Source organism: Lepidochelys olivacea (genome assembly GCF_965140295.1).
Source record: "Lepidochelys olivacea isolate rLepOli2 genome assembly, chromosome: 2".
Taxonomy (NCBI): Eukaryota; Metazoa; Chordata; order Testudines; family Cheloniidae; genus Lepidochelys; species Lepidochelys olivacea.
The window spans coordinates 60,994,248-61,008,246 of NC_140412.1; positions in this window are offsets into that span (position 1 = coordinate 60,994,248).

Consider the following 13,999-nt stretch of genomic DNA (forward strand, 5'->3'; position numbering starts at 1 on the left):
TTTCTAGTCCATTGCACCACCATGTCAGGCAATGCTCAAATGTTCAACAAATTCAAGAGCAAAAGATGCTTCTTTTTCAAATTTTCTTTGATTGGAAGGTGAATTTTGAATAATGAGTTCAGGTCCCACATTTATTGACTACCGTTTACATTGCTTTTCATTTCAAAGACTTGTTCCTTGCTGTAGAAGGAGGTCAGGTATGAGCACCTTTTACAAATACATCTTATACTGCACCCTTTTTGCAGTTGGGCAGCAGTGGGTGTGATGCCCCCTGTGTACCTGTGAGTTCAGAGAGACATTGTGCACAGTGTTCTTTGCTGAGGCACAATTGTTTTCACCACTGATATCCAAAACCAGCAACACATGGATTTTATTTTCTAAAATAGACACCAGTGGCACAGGGTCTTTCTACATTAGGATTCTGAGATTTTTAGATCTTTTTGGCACTCAAGCCTTCTATGTACAAATCAGTCCATAGTTTTTTTGGGGGAGAGGTGTGCTCCAGTTACAGTGCATAGCATCGCTAGAATAATTTGGCACTAAAACCATTCTAACCAGCCCAGTGAGGATGAAGAGCAGTGGTGCAGAATCAACAACAACAGAATCTCTTACACTGAGGTGGAGTCTCTTACTCCACCTCAGTGTAAGAGAAAAAAGGGGCATGAATGTACTTTTTATAGCCTCTCGTGGACAATACAGCTGCCTAAATTACAGCAGTCCTTAGGCTGCTCTAACAGCGCACAGGGATCTGATTGCACAAAGTAACAATAGGATCAGCAAAGTACTGCTACTTCATAAAGGTCAGAAGAGAGGAGTGTAAGAAAGTGCACTGGCAACAATTCAAATAAAACAACAGCTGTAATAAAGATTTTAAAGTAGGCTAACCCATCTAATCTACGCTTGCACATGCCTCCAGAATTACACTTTGTGCAATTTAGCTGCACCTCAAGATCTAGCCCTCGGTTTTATACATCTTTTTGTTTTCTTATGTCTCTTGCTATTTTGTCTCTTATTTCTCTCTCTCCCCCACCATTAATTCACCCTCAGCTGTAAACTAGTCTTCAGACTTTCTGGTTGAGTATCCACCATAAAGAGCCCAGTTGACAGAGCTATTGTAACAGAACCCGGAGGGGTCATCACCAACGACAGAGCCCAGGGCCTGCAGCACCAACAGCACAACTACTCTCTTTGTAAATAAAGGCACCCTGCGATCTCATGGAACAACTTTGTTAGATGGAAATAGCAGATTCATGGCCTCTGTGTGGACCAGACACTACAGGGAGACATAATCACAGATATTTCCTTACCAAGAGCCTGAAAGTTACTATCCAGAGTGGACTGCGCGTTACTGTTTTCTGGCTGAAAGTTTCTCACAGCTCTCTAATGGAAAGCTTGCCTGTTGCTGAAGTGTAGGAGTACAGGTATTTCTTGCAGAGTGTGGGCTCAGTGGCATGATAGAGTGGGAACAAGAAGCTTTAGAGTTAGCACATTTTTTCACTTTATCCCACAGAGCTCAAACAATACAGTCATCAGCTGTTTGGTATAAGCAACATTAAGATCTAAAAATAAGTGACTGCAGTTTGTAAAGTGTGTGTGTCTGTCTCAGTTGGCTGTTAGGGAAACATTTTAAAATAAATTTTAAACAAGCTTTTAAAAAAACTAAGGACACTAATATAGCTCCTTTTAAAATGGATTGTCAATTAATTTTAATGAAGCATTACAGATTTTAAAACATGTATAATTTATATTAATTCTAGCATTCTGTTTTGTATGAGGAATTGTATACTAGGCTACTTTTCAACAAAACAATATAATAGTCTTTCATTTAGTGCTGTTTTAGATATCTAACAGCAATTTTAAAAAAAAAGCTTATGTTTCTTCATATATAAACAGTATATTTCTAGTGGGATTTGTTATTGAAAGAGTATACAGGCTGTGTTTCCTATGTAATAGTCTTCACTGAACTCTAAGAACAAAATGGTTGCAGGAATTCTCACTCAGGGAAGTAGAGAGGTATAGTACACAGAAAGCAAAAGGTATCACTGTTTCCACAAAAAGTATATAGTAGAAAACAGTAGTAAAAGCTGGGATGCAGACAGAAAAAGTAGAGGTTGTCTCATAACCCTATTCTATTCTATTCAGGTTCTTATACCTCCTCACCTCTGAGCACTATCCAGTAGTGCATTAAGTGATGTGGCTAACATCTGTCACACTTTGTGTGTAAAAAGAAAAGGAGTACTTGTGGCACCTTAGAGACTAACCAATTTATTTGAGCATCAGCTTTCATGAGCTACAGCTCACTTCATCGGATGCATGATGCTGTAGCTCACGAAAGCTTATGCTCAAATAAATTGGTTAGTTTCTAAGGTGCCACAAGTACTCCTTTTCTTTTTGCGAATACAGACTAACACGGCTGTTACTCTGACACTTTGTGTGTATACTCTCATCATCTCCCCAGGGGAATAAGTGTGTGCAATGGAGTGTCTCCTTTCAATAGGGTGTTTTTTGTTTTGACCCATTTGGTTGCAGGGACTTCCCTGCACAATTCCAGCTACCATAATGATATTCTGTATAATTTCAGTAATAAGTCATTCACTGCATTTCCAACATTAAGGGCCCAATTTTCAAAGGTGCTGAACACTTGCCATTCCTATCAATTTTAGTTGGAGTTGTAGGGGACAGTTTCTCTGAAAATCAGGCCTTAGATGTGTATATTTATAAAAAAAATGTATTCTGCAGAATGAGTGAAACGCATTGCTTAGCAGAAAAGGAAAATGATGACTCGGCTGTCTGTAAAGACACCCTGTGGGTCACAAACACCAAGTGTCAAGTCAACAATTTACCTCTCAGCTAAAAGTTGATCCATATGCTCTGCATGAAGCTTGTTTCCAGATGGCATTTTGAGTGTGAGAGAGACTTCATTACATAAAAGGGAAATATGGAAATGTGGAAATACATATATCACAGAGATACACATAGCTTTGAGACTTCCAATAAGTACTGTATGCTGCAGTTATCAAAAAAATTAACCATAAATCCCATACTAAAACATTTATAAAGCAATTAGAAAACAAAACAAACATTACCAGAGGGCACATTAAAAGAAATCCAATATTAACTGATTTTTTAAATGTTTTCTAGCCCCCAAATTAGGGTTCACTTTGTCAGGTCACATTGTTTTCTTTAATATGAAATAATTTTACACAGGAGGATACTCTGAAAGCTTATAAAGAAGCATTGATACATAATATTTGCTACAAAAAAACCCCAAACAATCCAAAAACACCGTCTTCATAAGAATCCAGAGGAAGAGAGAAAAATGTTTTCATTATTACTTCTATTTTCTACCTTTTACTTCTCTACTTTCATGGTTTGTTTCTGTAGAGTTGGATTTTTTATGCAAAGTCAGTTTCTATATCAAGAAGAGGTGAGAGAGCCATCAGTCAATAGTCAAGTACAATGGCTTTAACTGTGTATGTTGCTTTTGCTTTCAAAAATGTAACTGAAGTGCCTTTAATGAAAACCTCCCAGTGATTTTTATTCCCATGTCCCTTTCTTTCTGAGTTACCTTAATCAAAATAAAGTCCATCTCTAAATGCCTATATCTTATGTAAATGGTACCCTTCCTCATCCCTAAAGCATGCCCTCGCAAGTTTATGACCCTTTTTTTCCATGATGTTTAAAATAATGGTGATCTAGCAGTTCTTGACCTAGACTGTTGTCATCTAACTTCTTATTTAGTATTCTTCTAAACTGGAGTGGGCAAACATTTTGGCCTGAGGGCCACATGTGGGTGGGGAAATTATATGCAGGGCCATGAATGTAGGGCTGGGGTTGGGGAGAGAGTGCAGGGTGTGGGAAGGGGTGTGGTGTGCAGGAAGGGGCTCACGGCAAGTGGTTGGGGTTCAGGAGGCATGTGAGGTACATTGGGAGCTCAGGGCAGGTGGTTGGGGTGCAGAGTGTGGCAGGGAGTTGGGGTGCAGCACTGGGTTAGGGGGATCAGGGCAGGGGGTTGGGGTGCAGGAGGGCTTCAGAGTGAAGGCTCCAGCCCAGGACCGCTTACCTTGAGCGGCTCTGGGCTGGCAGCAGCCTGCAACAGGGCTAAGGCAGGCTCCCCTGCTCTAAACATGGATCTCTGGCTCAGATACTCTGTCTTAGAAACAAATTGAAGTCTCTAACTGCATTGTTCAATTTATCCTTTGTCACAGATAAGGTCATTCACAAACCCTGTTTGCCATCATCACCTGAATGGATTAATGCTAAAGGGTTAGTATAAGGCTTTTTTTATTAAAAAAAATAATAATCTTAATAAAGACCAGCTTTAGACAACCTTGAATTTCCTTCCTTTTTTCTGAAATTCACACCAAGATGAGGGCTACACAACTTTAAATTCAACCCTGATTTAGATATGAAGGACTCTAACTTCAGTGGAGACCCACCTGCTTACATCAAGGCTGAATTTGGTTCTTTATATCTTTTGATCTACATTTATATAATGTATATAATTTGCATATTGTGATTGAAACCTCAGACTGGCCACTAATGCTTGGATTCTGTTGTAATACATTTCCTATTACCTTTAGAACAAGAACCCTTGGGAATCTCATGAATTTTATATATTCTGGGACTCATGCAACTAGGACAAGAATTAAGCCCTTAGAAACTGTGGATTCAGAAACCAGTAATGGGCTTTGAGTGCGATGAGTAGCTAGGCCTCTGGGAGAGAATGTTCTGCTTCCTCTGATTCTGGGATGCAAATTATGCAATTTTCCTTCTTCTTCATATTCACCTTACTCCTTGCAATGTCTGGTTTGGGAATCGTTTCTTCTAGTTCTTTTCAGCAAATAGTTTTTCTGCACTGGGAAATTCACCTAATCATAAACTTTTCCAGCTGGATAAAGTTAAGGTCATACTACCAATCCAGCCATTAGAATGTAATAATGTTTAATTCTTTTGTTTAAAATTGTTTTTCATGCACTTGATTTAATTCAGAATAGGTTAGGCCATTTCAGCTTAGTTATAGGAGGAAATGCATGATCTCCCTCACACAGAGACCATTTTCTGCTGATGGAAAGCAATATGTGAGAGCGAGGTATTATTATTATTAAGTATATTAAAAGTGTTTACCTGTATAAGTTTACAAGTTGAACACTGTTTGTGTTGAGGGGAGGGAGGAGCTTGAGGAAAAAATTGACTGTGAAAAATTTCAGCCCTCCTTTTGCCTGCAAACAGCAACTTTCGAAATAAACAGTGGCTTCTAAGGCATGTCTCCCATATCTGGTTAGGCATCTTCAAATTAAATTCCTTCTGTTTAACTATGCAGTGTTTACCGTGCATTTATTAAAACACAATACACTGCTTAAAAGGTCTAGGTTCTATCACGAGCTACATTTGTGTTCAGCAGTATTGACACTCCAGGCCCCTAGTAATTAACAGCTTTCTAAATACAAATGTTTTGTAAGGTAAACTGAAGATTATATTCCTCTTTCTACAGCAGAGGTGGGCAAACTGCGGCCCATGGGACCGTCCTGCCTGGCCCTTGAGTTCCTGGCTGGGGAGGCTAGCCCCTAGCCCCTCCCCTGCTATCCCCCTCCCCCGCAGCCTCAGCTTGCCGTACTGCCAGCGCTCTGGGTGACAGGGCTGCAGCATGGCTGGCTGGCAGTCCTGCTGCTCTGAGCAGCATGGTAAGGGGGCAGGGGGTGGGGGAGTTGGATAAGGGGTCCTGGGGGGCAGTCAGGAAATGGGGAACGGGGGGGGGTTAGATAAGGGGTGGGGTCCCAGGGGGGCCATTATGGGCGGGGGTCCTGGGAGAGGGCAGTCAGGGTGCAAGGAGCAGGGGGGTTATGGGCAGGGGTTGGATGGGTCATGGGTTCTGAAGGGGGCAGTCAGGGGGTGGGAAGTGGGAGGGGGGATAGGGGGTGGGGGCCAGGCTGTTTTGGGGGAGGCGCAGCCTTCCCTACTCGGCCCTCCATACAGTTTTGGAACTCTCATGTGGCCGTCAGGACAAAAAGTTTGCCCACCCCTGTTCTACATTCTGATTCAATTATTAACCAGTATTAAACAAACAACATTAGCACCACAAAATCAGATTCCTGCATGCAACTCTTCCTGCCTAACACCACTTTGCATGAGTACTTGTTTGTGTAGCAGCCCCATCCCCATGGATTGTCAATGGGGACTGAACTAAGACCTTTCAGCATGGGTTGTGTTAGGCCATGTGTATACTAGGAGTGCTTTACCAGTCTTGGCATACTGGTATGGATGCAGCTTATACTGAAAAAAATGTACATTTGCTAGTATAGTTTATTCCAGCTCCCCAAAGCGAAATAAGCAATACCAGCCAAAAGTGCAGTTTGACAGTATAGCTGCATCTATGGTAGGGGCTTTTGCCAGCACACCTATATTGGTCAGGGATCACACCACTTCACTCTTCTAACCAAGATAGCTATGCTGGCAGTAGTTTGTAGCAGAGACCTGGATTTAAAAAGGTGCAAGTGTTCTAGCTGGCAGCTGTAGCTCTTATCATCCTGTGTGGATCAGGTAGCCACTAGAGGGGAGGAAGAGTCACATGCTGGTGTGGATTACATTTGCAAGCTGCTCTGTGCAAGAATCCTCAGGCTCAGACCTTCTATAAGCAAGTGCTGTATCTTTATCAACTAGCAGTTTCAACTCAGGTTCTATTCCCACAACTTTATGAATGCATATTATGCTTCTATACCAAGGTTACCTTAGAGTCTACGTACATGGAAATATTTTTATATTAACTAGATAGCTATTGTCAGTGTTAGAACTGCAAGAGACACATCCTCATTAACTTTACTGGTAAAATATTTAGGCCCTGATCCAGCCAGCATTCTTAAATGTATTTAGCTTCACACGTGTGTAGTCCCATTGGCTTTAATGAGCCCACACATGCTTAAAGATAAGCACACGTTAAAGTACTTTGCTGGATCAGGGCCTTAGCTAATGCTCAGATTACTTAGTGCATATAAAAAGTAAAACATTGTCTCCCCTATTTTTAAGTATATTACTTTAACACCTGCTGTTGATGTTACTCTGAGGTTTCCCTTTTTGTTAGGAGAATCCTAGAGAGCCAATTAAACTGGTTTTCTGGCTGCTTTTAACTGCTGAGGCAGACCCAAGAAGTATAGTATAGCCCTCAGTATAGTCCTGGATGGTCTATAACAGTATTGCCAACTCCAAGCATTCAAAAATCATATGTCAGGGCCAAGATTATCATGAGATTAGCTTTATAACTATGAGGTTTAAAAATACGGTAATTTGGGTTCCTTTTGATTATGTTTTGGTTTTTAAGCTGTTAGAGCTCACATTTTCAAGTTTTTCTCCACAGCCATGAGGGCTAGAAACTTATTTTAAACAAAAGCTGAGATCTCATGAAATTATGAGCAGCAGCTGGAGAAAAACGTTAAACATTTCAAGACTTGCGATTAAAAAAAGTGAATTGAAAACACTGCTATATCCTCTGCTCCAATCTTAATGGAGTTGAATTTGGAGAAGTTGCCCAGGGGCAGCAGTTGGAAGGAACATTTACCAACCTAAAGATCCTTGTCTTTATGATGTGAAAGTCCATGCAGATAGATGCATTCTGCATTGTGTTCCAAAGGAGGCAAGAGATGAAGTCATCCTGATTTCCTGAAGTAGCAATATATGCTGAATAATTTGGGTGGAATCCATAAAGAAATTGAGCCCTGGTCTACACTACGAGTTTAGGTTGAATTTAGCAGCGTTAGATCCATTTAACCCTGCACCTGTCCACACGACAAAGCCATTTACTTCGGCTTAAAGGGCTCTTAAAATCGATTTCTGTACTCCTCCCCGACCAGGGGATTAGCGCTGAAATCGACATTGCTGGGCCAAATTTGGGGTTGTGTGGTCGCAATTTGACGATATTGGCCTCCGGGAGCTGTCCCAGAGTGCTCCATTGTGACCACTCTGGACAGTGCTCTCAACTCAGATGCACTGGCCAGGTAGACAGGAAAAGTCCCACAAACTTTTGAATCTCATTTCCTGTTTGACCAGCGTGGCAAGCTGCAGGTGAGTGCAGATCTCCTCAGCAGAGGTGACCATGATGGAGTCCCAGAACACAAAAGAGCTCCCGCATGGACCGAACGGGAGGTACAGGATCTGATTGCTGTATGGGGAGACGAATCCGTGCTATCAGAACTCCATTCCAAATGACAAAATGCTCAAACATTTGAAAAAAATCTCCAAGGGCATGAAGGACAGAGGCTACAACAGGGACCCGCAGCAGTGCCACGTGAAACTTAAGGAGCTCAGGCAAGCCTACCAAAAAAACAGAGAGGCAAACAGCCGCTCGGGGTCAGAGTCCCAGACATGCCGCTTCTATGATGAGCTGCATGCCATTCTAGGGGGGTGCAGCCACCACTACCCCACCCCTGTGTTTTGACTCCATCAATGGATTATCATGCAACAGGGATGCGCATTTTAGGGACGAGGAAGATGATAACGCACAGCAAGCAAGTGGGAAACCATTTTCTCCAAGAGCCAGGAACTGTTTCTCACCCTGGACCTGGAGCCAGTACCCCCGAACCCACCCAAGGTGGGCTCCCGGACCAGCCAGGCAGAGAAGGGACCTCTGGTGAGTGTACCTTTGTACATATAATACATGGTTGAAAAGCAAGCATGTTTAATGATTAATTTGCGGCCAGTACAGCTACTAGAAAAGTCTGTTAATGTGTCTGGGGATGGAGCGGAAATCTTCCAGGGACATCTCCATAAAGCTCTCCTGGATGTACTCCCAAAGCCTTTGCAAAAGGTTTCTGGGGAGGACAGTCTTATTCTGTCCTCCATGGTAGGACACTTTACCACGCCAGGCCAGTAGCACGTAGTCTGGAGTCATTGCATAACAAAGCATGGCCGCGTACGGTCCCGGTGTTTGCTGGCATTCGAGCAACATTCGTTCTTTATCTCTCTGTGTTATCCTCAGGAGAGTGATATCATTCATGGTCACCTGGTTGAAATAGGGTAACTTTATTAAGGGATATTCAGAGGTGGCCGTTCCTGGTGGGCTGTTTGCCTGTGGCTGAACAGAAATCTTCCCCGCTGTTAACCACGTGGTGGAGGGAGGGGTGAAGCCATCATTCCAGAGAATTGGGTGTGTGGAGGGGGGTTTAGTTGGGTTTGTGCTGCACGTTAACCCAAAAACCGCAGCCCCTCCTTTTAAATTGCCAACCCATTTTAAATGGCCAACCCAACGGCTGTTTGGTATAGGAAATGAGGGTGCTGCTGTTTGAAACCATTCCCACATGTTATGAAGGTTAAAGAAGCCAAAAGACTGTGGCTTACCAGGGCTGCCTGCAAGCCGAATTCTGCTGCCTGCCAGCCCTGTGTGTGTGATCTCACACACCAAACTGGCAGACCCTCAATATAAGAGGCAAAATGCAACCTTGTACCAAATGCACATGTGCTATGTAATGTTAACAGCAAGGTTCACCCTGAAAGAATCTACCCATTGTTCTCTAAAATGTCATTTTAACTACTACTTTTCCTTTTTTTTTTTTTTTTGCTCCCGAAGCTGCAAATGTTTCAACACTCACACTATCATCTCCGTCCCAGAGGCTAGCGAAGATTAGAAGGTGAAAAAAATGCACTCGCGATGAAATGTTGTCTGAGCTCATGCAGTCCTCCCACACTGAAAGAACCCAGCAAAATGTGTGGGGGCAGACAATGTTAGAGTCCAAGAAAGCACAATATGAATGCGAGGACAGGTGGCAGGTTGAAGATAATAAGTGGCGGGTTGAAGATGATAGGTGGCGTCAGCTTGCTGACAGAAGGCAGGAGTCAATGCTGAGGCTACCAGAGTATCAAACTGATATGCTCTGGCGTACGGCTGAGGTGCAGGAAAGGAGGCATGAGCACAGACCGCTGCTACAGCCCCTGTGTAACCAACCGCTCTCCTCCCCAAGTTCCATAGCCTCTTCACCCAGACGCCCAAGAACGCAGTGGCGGAGGCCTCCAGCACCCAACCACTCCACCCCAGAGGACTGCCCAAGAAACAGAAATCTGGCATTCAATAAGTTTTAAAGTGCAGTGTGGCCTTGTCCTTCCCTCCTCCCCCACCCCTCCCAGGCTACCTTGGCAGTTATCCCCCTATTTGTGTGATGAATTAATAAAGAATGCATGAATTTGAAGCAACAATGACTTTATTGCCTCTGCAAGTGGTGATTGGGGGTGGGGGGGAGGGTGGTTAGCTTACAGGGAAGAGTGAATCAAGGGGCGGGAGTTTTCATCAAGGAGAAACAAACAGAACTTTCACACTGTAGCCTGGCCAGTCATGAAACTGGTTTTCAAAGCTTCTCTGATGCTCACCGTGCCCTCCTGTTCTCTTCTAACCGCCCTGGTGTCTGGCTGCACATAATCAGCAGCTAGGAGATTTGCCTCAATCTCGCACCCCGCCATAAATGTCTCCCCTTTACTCTCACAGATATTGTGGAGCGCACAGCAAGCAGTAATAACAATGGGAATATTGGTTTCGCTGAGGTCTAACCAAGCCAGTAAACTGCGCCAGCACGCTTTTAAACATCCAAATGCACATTCCACCACCATTCTCCATCTGCTCAGCCTATAGCTGAACAGCTCCTGACTACTGTCCAGGCTGCCTGTGTACAGCTTCATGAGCCATGGCATTAAGGGGTAGGCTGGGTCCCCAAGGATACATATAGGCATTTCAACATCCCCAACAGTTATTTTCTGGTCTGGGAAGTAAGTCCCTTCCTGCAGCTGTTGAAACAGGCCAGAGTTCCTGAAGATGTGAGCTTCATGTACCTTTCCCGGCCATCCTACATTGATGTTGGTGAAACGTCCCTTGTGATCCACCAGTGCTTGCAGCACCATTGAAAAGTATTCCTTTCGGTTTATGTACTTGCTGCCAAGGTGGTCTGTTCCCAAGATAGGGATATGGGTGCCGTCTATCGCCCCACCACAGTTAGGCAATCCCATTGAAGCAAAGCCATGCACTATTACCTGCACATTTCCCAGAGTCACTACCCTTGATAGCAGCAGCTCAGTGATTGTATTGGCTACTTGGATCACAGCAGCCCCCACAGTAGATTTGCCTACTCCAAATTGATTCCTGACTGACCGGTAGCTGTCTGGCATTGCAAACTTCCACAGGGCTATCACCACTCGTTTGTGAACTGTGAGGGCTGCTTTCATCTTGGTATTCTGGAGCTTCAGGGCAGGGGAAAGCAAGTCACAAAGTTCAATGAAAGTGCCCTTATGCATGTGAAATTTTCGCAGCCTTTGGGAGTCGTCCCAGACCCGCAATACTGTGCGGTCCCACCTTGCTGTCCTTGTTTCCCGGGCCCAGAATCGGCGTTCCATGGCATGAACCTGCCCCATTACCACCAGGATGTCCACATTGCCAGGGCCTGTACTTTGGGAGAAGTCTGTGACCATGTCCTCATCACTCTCCTCACTGCACTGCCGTCAACTACTCTTTCAGATTCTGCATATACTGCTGGATAATGCACGTGGTTAGAACAGTCATAACTGCCACGGTGATCTGAGCGGGCTCCATGCTTGCCATGGTATGACATCTGTAGGAGAGCAGAGTTGCAGCAGAAGCGGTGGGTGGATGATGATGCTGACAGCAATATGGCACCCGCACGGAAAAAGGTGTGAAACGATTGTTGGCTGTTGCTTTCATGGAGGGAGGAGCAAGGGGTAGGCTGGCAGCAGACAGTGCAGTATGACTGCTAGCTGTTACTGTCTCCTGGGTATTCATGGTGCTGCTGGATGGGAGAGCAGCCTGAGGCAGAATGGCCCCCTCAAGGCTTAAACTCACAACCCTGTGTTTAGCAGGCCAATGCTCAAACCACTGAGCTATCCCTCTGCCGCTATTCCAGGCAGGACTGAATCTCCATTAGACAAAACTTAAAGAAGAGAATGACCTGAGTCACTCCCATTTGTGTACAGGCGCCCTGACAGACCTCACCGAGATCTTCCAGGAGTACCCATGTCTGCCCAGGCGCCCTGACCGACCTTACCGAGGCCAGCCAAGAGCACCCAGGAGATGACAAGGATGGCTACCAGTCGTAATGCACCATTTGCTGCCACAAGCCAATGAGCTGCTGCTGTGTAGCAATGCAGTCCCACGTCTGCCAGCACCCGGGAGACGTACAGTGACAATGAGCTGAGCGGGCTCCATGCTTGCCGTGGGTATGGCATCTGCATGGGTAACCCAGGAAAAAAGGCGCGAAACAATTGTCTACCATTGCTTTCACGGAGGGAGGGAGGGCCTGACGACATGTACCCAGAACCACACACGACAATGTTTTTTGCCCCATCAGGCAATGGGATCTCAACTCAGAATTCCAATTGGCGGTGGAGACTGTGGGATAGCTACCCACAGTGCAACACTCTGGAAGTAGACGCTAGCCTCAGTACTATGAACGCACTCTATCGACTTAATGGTCTTAAGTGGGGACACACACAATCACCTGTATAAAATCAATTTCTAAAAAATCGACTTCTATAAATTCGACCTAATTTTGTAGTGTAGACATAGCCGTAGGCATTTTAATGCTGAGCATCATGTTGCCTAATTTTTAGGTGCCTAGAAAAGCCACAGGAACAACAGTGCAATTCACAAAGCTGAGCTAGGTGCCTCGGTTCCCTACCTATACAATGAATGGGGAGAGAGAGGCTCCTAAGAATGTGACCTATAAAAGCCAGCTTGTTAAGTGGGGAACTGTCCAAGCTAGCCAGTGTTCTAAACCATCCCTTTCTCAGAGATAAGCACCTAAGTCTAGGTTGCCAGGAGGTGCCTAGGTCTGCTAGTGATCCACAAATGGGAACCCCTCTCCTGTCTTATGCATCTAAGTAGTTTTCTGCGGGAATGAGTAAAGTGCCTGCCTTTCTCCGTGCACCATATCCGGAGAAGGAGGAGGTGGAGGTGCCAGTGCTCACCTGATGTCTAACCACTGCGCTAAAAGTGTACTAACTGGGTTGTGGGCAGGGCCATACCTAGGGGGATGCGGGGCCCAGGGCAGAAGTGACATCATTTCCGGGACCGACTGCACTGGGGAGGGGGAGGGGAGGCTGGGGGAGGCAGTTCCTCCCCAAACAGCCAGGTGTGGCCCTGCCCACACTCTTCCCCCACCCCCACAGGGCCCTGCTTCGGCAGTTCTGCTGGACTCCAGGGGGCTGGGGCCACACCGCCCACCTTCCCGGGGAGGCTGCGGAGGTGCAACATGCTCTCCCTCCCGGTGCTCTGGGGCTGGGGAGGCTGCAGCGCTGCTGCCAAGCGCTCTCCCTCCTGGTGCTCTGGGGCCCGCGCTCTCCCTTGGGCGAAAGGGGCAGGGCTGGGGATAGCCTCCCCAAGCCAGCGGTTTACCTACTGCCCATGTGGCACCAGCCAATCGTGCCCACCCTCGTGGTCCCCCAAAGCGTGGGGCCTGGAGCAGTCACCCTGATTCACTGTCCCCTCGGGACGGCTCTGGTTGTAGAAGACCCAAATTCAATTCTGCTCTCCCTGGCAGAGTGGGAGAAAGGATTTGAACAGGATTGTCCCACCTTTCAGGAGAGTGTTCTAACCAATGAATTATAGGATATTCTGATTGATAATGAAAGAGTGATTAGAGCAGAGGGACTTGACTGAGAATCTCCTGCTCCCCACGTGGATGTCTGAACCACCACACTACAGAATTATTCCCACACATTATCTCAGTCACCAAATCACTCTTTCATTACGTATCTAGAGTGCAACAGCTTTAGCAGGAGAGACTGAGGAAACCCCACGTCAGAATATCCCATAGCTCAGTGGTTAAGCACTCTCCTGTTCAGATCCTTTCTCTCCCCTGCCAGGGAGAGGGGAATTGAATCTGGGTCTCTCGCATCCAAGATGAGTACTCAAACCGCAGGGCTAAAAGTCATAAGGTGGGCACTGCCACTGCTGCAGCCAGCCTTTGAATGGGGATGTGACATTACCCATGGTACAATCTTGACTTGTATGACA